The sequence below is a fragment of the Condylura cristata genome, unplaced genomic scaffold, assembly GCF_000260355.1.
Source record: "Condylura cristata isolate star-nosed mole 26May11 unplaced genomic scaffold, ConCri1.0 scaffold00030, whole genome shotgun sequence".
NCBI lineage: Eukaryota > Metazoa > Chordata > Mammalia > Eulipotyphla > Talpidae > Condylura > Condylura cristata.
In genome coordinates, this window is record NW_004567131.1 from 6,556,615 (window position 1) to 6,562,732 (window position 6,118).

At 39.0% G+C, this 6,118-nt stretch overlaps 1 protein-coding gene across 5 annotated transcripts in view; it reads left to right on the forward strand.

The window, feature by feature from the left end:
• Window positions 1–6: 6 nt before the first annotated feature.
• The window catches only part of ARHGAP12 (Rho GTPase activating protein 12), a 108,707-nt gene continuing 102,595 nt past the window's right edge, over window positions 7–6,118 (forward strand). For all 5 annotated transcript variants that reach the window (XM_004691183.2, XM_004691184.2, XM_012731390.1 and 2 more), the window contains exon 1: window positions 7–90. The gene's annotated coding sequence lies outside the window, so the exon portion shown is untranslated. The remainder of the gene's footprint in view (window positions 91–6,118) is intronic.

Genomic DNA, 6,118 nt, shown 5'->3' on the forward strand with positions numbered 1-6,118 from the left:
GTGTAGCGCCCTTCAGACTCGCCTCTGCGTCCCGTAGCCACTGTGCTTGTTGAAGAGAAAGCTGGTTCCCGCGAGGCCCCTGGGCCCTCGGTAAGGCGGCGGTGCGCGGGTTCCCGCGGACCGAGGGCAGGCTGTGCAGGCACTGCACAAAGGCGCTCTGGGGCCGCGGCTGTGCCCGCCGAGGACGGCGGAGTTGGGGGGAGGCGTGTGCCGGAGGTGCCTAGGTGTGCAGCGAGGTGAGGCCAGAAGCGCTGCCCGAGGGCTCGGGCTTGAGGCGCGGAGCTGCGCGCGGGAGTCAGGAGGCAGCTGCTAGCCCATCGCCGACGGGGGCGAGAGGGTTTAAATGACTCGAAGTCGGGGTTTCTCAGTCCCCCGGGTTTTCTTACTTCCTGTGTGAGGGCAGTGCCCGCGCGCCCCGCCCCCAGGAAGGAGGGTGTTGGTGTGTGTGTTTGTGTGTGTGTGTGTAAGGCAGGTTGCTGCCTCCCTTCTTACCTTCTGCCCTCCGTGTGCCCCACTTCCCAACTGCTGTAGGGTGTCCACAAACCCTCGACCATCCAGGGAGCCCACCTGGGGCCTCCCCTGTAGAACTGTCCACTTTAAAGTGGGCACTTCTCTGAGGTCTTGGAGCCGCCCTGCCCCTGTTGAATGTAATTTGCTACTTTCTTGCTCTTCTGGGAGGAATTTCCTCAAAGTTCTTGAATTAAAAACCCACTTACTAGCCTGTCACCACTCCCTTCCATGTCGGGATTGTTGAATGTTTTCTTATATATCTGTCCTTTATATATTGTGTCGTAATTTACCGCAGACTCTCTGAAAACAAATGGCCACACGGGGTCATCAATACAGAAAAAGGCTTGGCCTCCACTTTTTGGAGGCATGTGATGTTTTCTTTTTGACTGTAGCAGCAATTTGAAAAACATTTGTACAGGCAAAAACCGCAAAATATTGAAAGCATACCTTTCTGAGAGTCCTAATGGAAGTGAAGTGGTTGTTGTAGGTGAAGACATAACACTACACATGGGGCTGGTTAATTGCGACACATGGAAATGGACTTTACTGACCACTTATGCACATATTCCAAGAGGAGTTGTAGAGGAAGGGGCATTGAATGAAGAAACATTCGATTTAGTGGAGACCTTGGAAGACTGTTTCGATGAAAGGTGTTCAAAAGCATTTTGCCCTTAGCCACGCTTCTTCCATATTTAAAAGTTGGAAAATGATGGCCTAGAGATGCATTTAGTTGTTCACATCCGGTGTTCCTTACCTGATCTGTGGGAGAATGGATGCATTACAAAATGGGTCATCTTGCTGTATCTTTTTTGGTTTGAATAGGTAGTTTGACTGCCTGTGCTACTATGCCAATGTTTTTATCTCTTTAAAAGAAGAACAATGCATTGGAAACATTTTAGGGCAGGGATTTTAAAGCCCAGAGCATTTCCTAAGCAAAGGCCCTGAAGACTTGACCCGGAGCCATGCAACCTGAAATGCCAACAAGTTGAGCACTTTGTGTGATCCTGTTTACACATGTAGTTCTGCTGTGTATGTGTAATGTAACGTTAGTGAGTGTGTGTGTGTGTATGTGTAGGTAGGTAGGTGTAGTTCCTAGTACTTGTTAGATTTGTTTGTATATTATTAACCATAGTATTTGGAAAAATAGCAAATTGAGTCTTAATATAATGCCTTCTGTATAGAATAGTCTAGTCAATATTTTGTTTCTTTAGATTTTTTATAACTTATATTAGTTGTTGTGAACGGTAGTGAAAATATGTAAATGCTGTAGAGAAACAGCATATTTGTAGTTAATCATTTGGCATTTATTAAAAGGAGTCTTTCAGTGCTTTTTAAAATGGGCCCATAGAAAGTGGGCTTTAGAAATTTAAGTATTTAAGTTATGCAGTTGACTTTTCTGAGTATAGTAAAGGTAATACAATTTCAAAATTGATGAAAATAAAAGTGAGTTTGGTGGTGTGTAAACTTATTAAATGTATTTAATAATTATTTGAAAAAATTAGTGTTAGGAAAAAGCTGGTTAAAGTGAATCCACTTAAAATGGGCAATTTTCTAATAAATAGTGGAAAAGTGAAAGTAAAATTTTTCTTTATGTATATTTTTTATAATTGCAAATGTGCATTATTTTTTAGAATGAATCTATGCATAAGGATATGTTGGTATCACATAGCATCCATGCACTTTAAATCATGCTGTTCATACCTTCTTTTGAGGAACTCACTGGGTCACTGTCTTTAGTTTTTCTTTTTTTTAGTTGTTAACTGGTGTAATTGTGCAGTGGCTTTGCTGTGGTTCAGCCATTTGCCTGTTATTTTATAAACTTGAATGACTTAGTAAATAGCCTGCAGTTTCAGGTGACTAGTTCTTATTTGAACTGAACTGCCAAATGCTGACATCTATAAGCATTCTTCCCCTGTTAATAATCTATTGTCTTAAATTTAATGCATATGGGAATCATCTGAACCTCCAACTGGCTTCCAGGTGATACCAATGCTGCTCTCCTGCCCAGACTGTGTTCCTATAGAAATATAATGGCAGTCATGTGTAATTTTATAGGTTTTAGTACTCATGATTAAAAAAAAAAGTGGAAGAAGTAATTTACCTCTTTACCATAGAATCAATATTAAATTTCCAGTGAGCTATTTATGTATTTTTTTCATACAGTCTTTACACTCATAGCACATCTCCATTTATATCAGCCATGTTTCAAATGTTCAATAGCTGATTTTTGCTAGTGGCTGCCAGTTGAAACGGTACAGTTCTGGGTCTGGAATCTAGACCAGTGCTTTATTGGAAGTGTATTTTCATTTAATACCATCAACAACTTTGGGGAAATTATTAGAAATGTATGTTTTGGGCACCCATCTCATAATTACTCATTAGATTATCTGGAGTTTCAATAACGTGTGTTTTTAAATCTGTTAAGATATGACAAGAACATATATATATGCTATTCTAGATGGGGTCCCAGAACATAAAAGGCTCATTAGGGAAAAACTAAAGAAAGCTGAATAAAATATGAATATTATTATGTATCAGTATTGTTTCACTGACTGTGACAAAATGTACCATCCTACTCTAAGATGTCAGTAATAGGGGAAACTATACAAGTATCTGGGAACTTTTTGTACTATTGTTGCAATAATTCTGTAAATCTGTAATTCATCTAAAATAGGTTTTTAAAAATGATTTATGTATGTGTAGGACTGGGATTTAGGCCATAGGTGTGGGGTGGTGGTGAGGTTTGAGGATTCATCAGAGACAGAGTGGGGAGCAGAAAGTGAGACGAGAGGTCTGCTGTACCATATGTGGGTTAGCTCCTTCTCCAGACATTAAACTCAGGCCACAGTCATGATAGTACTGAGACTAAAGTAAGCATATATACATATATATTTAAAGATTTATTTTATGCATACGTGAGCTGAGTACAGGCCAGAGGTTGGGGAGGGTGAGAGGATTCACCAGTGACAGAATGGGGAACAGAACAGACAGAGTGACTGACACACTCTGCTGAGGGGAGCAGCGGGCAAGACAGGAAAGGTCTGTCACTCCACGTGGGTCACCTCCCTGGCCGGGTATTGAACTCATGCTGAATCGACCGCCCCTAGCTTCATAGTGCTGCACTTTAACTGTTTGCGCCACCAGGAAGGGTCCCTAAAATAAATATTTTTAAGGTAGCTCCAGGTGATTCCATTATTCATTCAGTTTGAGAAGCAGTAATCTAGATCTTTACTGAGATCTAGATTATGGAGCTTGGGTGGCTCCGTACGATGGAGGGCCTAGGACTAAGCCTGGGAGGGTAATAAGGTGTATTTTTGTAAGAAGAGCTAAGACAGAAAGCACTTACTGGGTGCTAGGCATTATAGCAACTGCTTTACACATGTTCTCATTTAATTTTTCCAGTATGTGGTATGTACTATTAATAAACTCCATTTTACAAATGGAAAAACCTAAGACTCACAGATTGACTTGTTTTAGGTCAGATTGTTCACAAGAGGCAGAGACAGGAACATTTGAGGAGGGACTGTTATCTATTTGACCAGTTTGTGATCATTTTTCACAGTTTTGCTTCTTTGAGTGAGCTATGATTAATTTGGATATTCTGTATCATCACACTTTGTTTCCTTCTTTCAAGGATGTTTTAAGGTTTGTATTTTCTTTGTTTTACAGATCATCTGAAGTGTTTAGGGTCTAAGAGCTGATAAATGGTGAATCCTAGATTTAAATTTCTGGCCTTTGATTCAGTTTCTGTGCTGTTTTCTTTTACCAAAGGAGAATTTAGGATACATTTTGAAGTTACAGTAAGCTAACTGAAAGGCTTGCTGAGGGCCCTCCATGGAAGCTATCCACAGCCACTGCAGATAGGGAGGTGTGTGACCCATATGACGGCAGACCTCTCCTGACTTGTCTGCTGCTCCCCTCAGTGTGTTTCAGTCTGCCTGCCTGTTCTGTTTCCCACTCTGTCTCTGGTAAATTCTCTCATCTCCTGCACCTCTGGCCTGTACCCCAGTTTTTGTATGCATAAATAAATAAATCTTAAAAAAAATTTGCTGAAGACTATCGGTATTTTGTTGTATGTTAAAGTATCAGGTTTATGAGGTATAGTTTACATATTTTAAAATGTCCTGACACTCAGCAATAAAAAGAAGTGAACTATAGATACATATATATAGGTGTAGGGATGAATTTTAAAAGCATTGTTGTAAGTGAAAAGTCCAGAAATAAAGCTACATTTTGTATGATTTGGGGTATTACTTTGTTTTTTTTATCACAACTTTGCTTCCTTTTTCAAAGTCACAACTTTGTTTCCAAGTAAGCAAGACTATTGTGATCCTGCCAGTATGCTATTTCATAGTTGACTAAGTACTGTCCCACATTTCCCCCATTCTCAGAGGATTTTTTAGTTTTTTGTTGTTTCCAGTTTTATAATGATGTACCACAATTTGTTTGGTGTTCACTGGTTGATAGGCTCTCTGCTTTTTCCAATTTCTGGCTATTACAAATTAAAATTGTTAATGTACATGTAAGGTATTTTTATGAAGTTTTATGTTTTCATTTCTTTTGGGTAAATACCAAACTTTGCCAGATTATATGTAAACGTATGTTTAATTTCATCAGAAACTTCCAGAGTATCTTCCAAAGTGACTGTATCATTTTGTATTCCCACGAATAATGAATGAAAATTTCAGTTGCTGTATCCTTAATATACCAAGTATGTGTGTGTGTGTTTGTGTGTGTTCCACTCAAATAGGGGGTAGTGATATATGGTTGTTTTAAAATGCACTTTTATGTTTAGTTTTAGTTGTTTAACAGCTCTATGGAGATTCAATTGCTGTGTAGTAAATTGTACATTTTAAGTGAACAGTATAATTAGTTTTGACATGTTATCAGTTATGAAACTATCTTTCACTTTCTGGCACCCCCATATTCCTTGAGCTTCTTTGTAAGTCACTGTCCTTGTAACTGGTAACTATTAATCTGCTTTATCACAGTGATTAATTGTATTTTCTAGAGTTTTATACATATGGATTCATATACTATGTAGTCTTTTTTGTCCAAATTTTTCACTCAGCAAAATTTTTGAGATCCGGTTTTCTGTATCAGTAGTTCATTCTTTTATATTGCTGAGTGCATCCCATTGTATGTGTACACCACAATTAATTTATTTATTTACTCGTTCATGGGTATTTGTGTGGTTTCCATTTTGTGGCTTCTATGAATGAAGTTGCTATATAATTAACATACAGGTATTTATATAGAAATAGATTTTCATTTCCTTTAGGTAGACATTTAGGAAATAGAATCCCTGGGTCATATGGGAGAAATAAATTGCAGTTTTTAAGAACCTGCCAAACTTAGCCCAAATGGTTGTATACCATTTTACTGCCCATTTTTTATTGAGTTATTTGTCTTAATGATTTTTATAGCTCTTCATATAGTCTAGATATAAATTCTTTGTTGGACATAAGTTTGAGTCAGTGCTCATGAAGTAGATTGATCTTTAGCTTTTTTTTTTTTTTAATTCATACAGAACTGGGGTACAGGCCAGAGGTGCAGGGGTGGTGAGAGGATTCACTAGAGACAGAGCCGGGAGCAGAACAGGCAGATC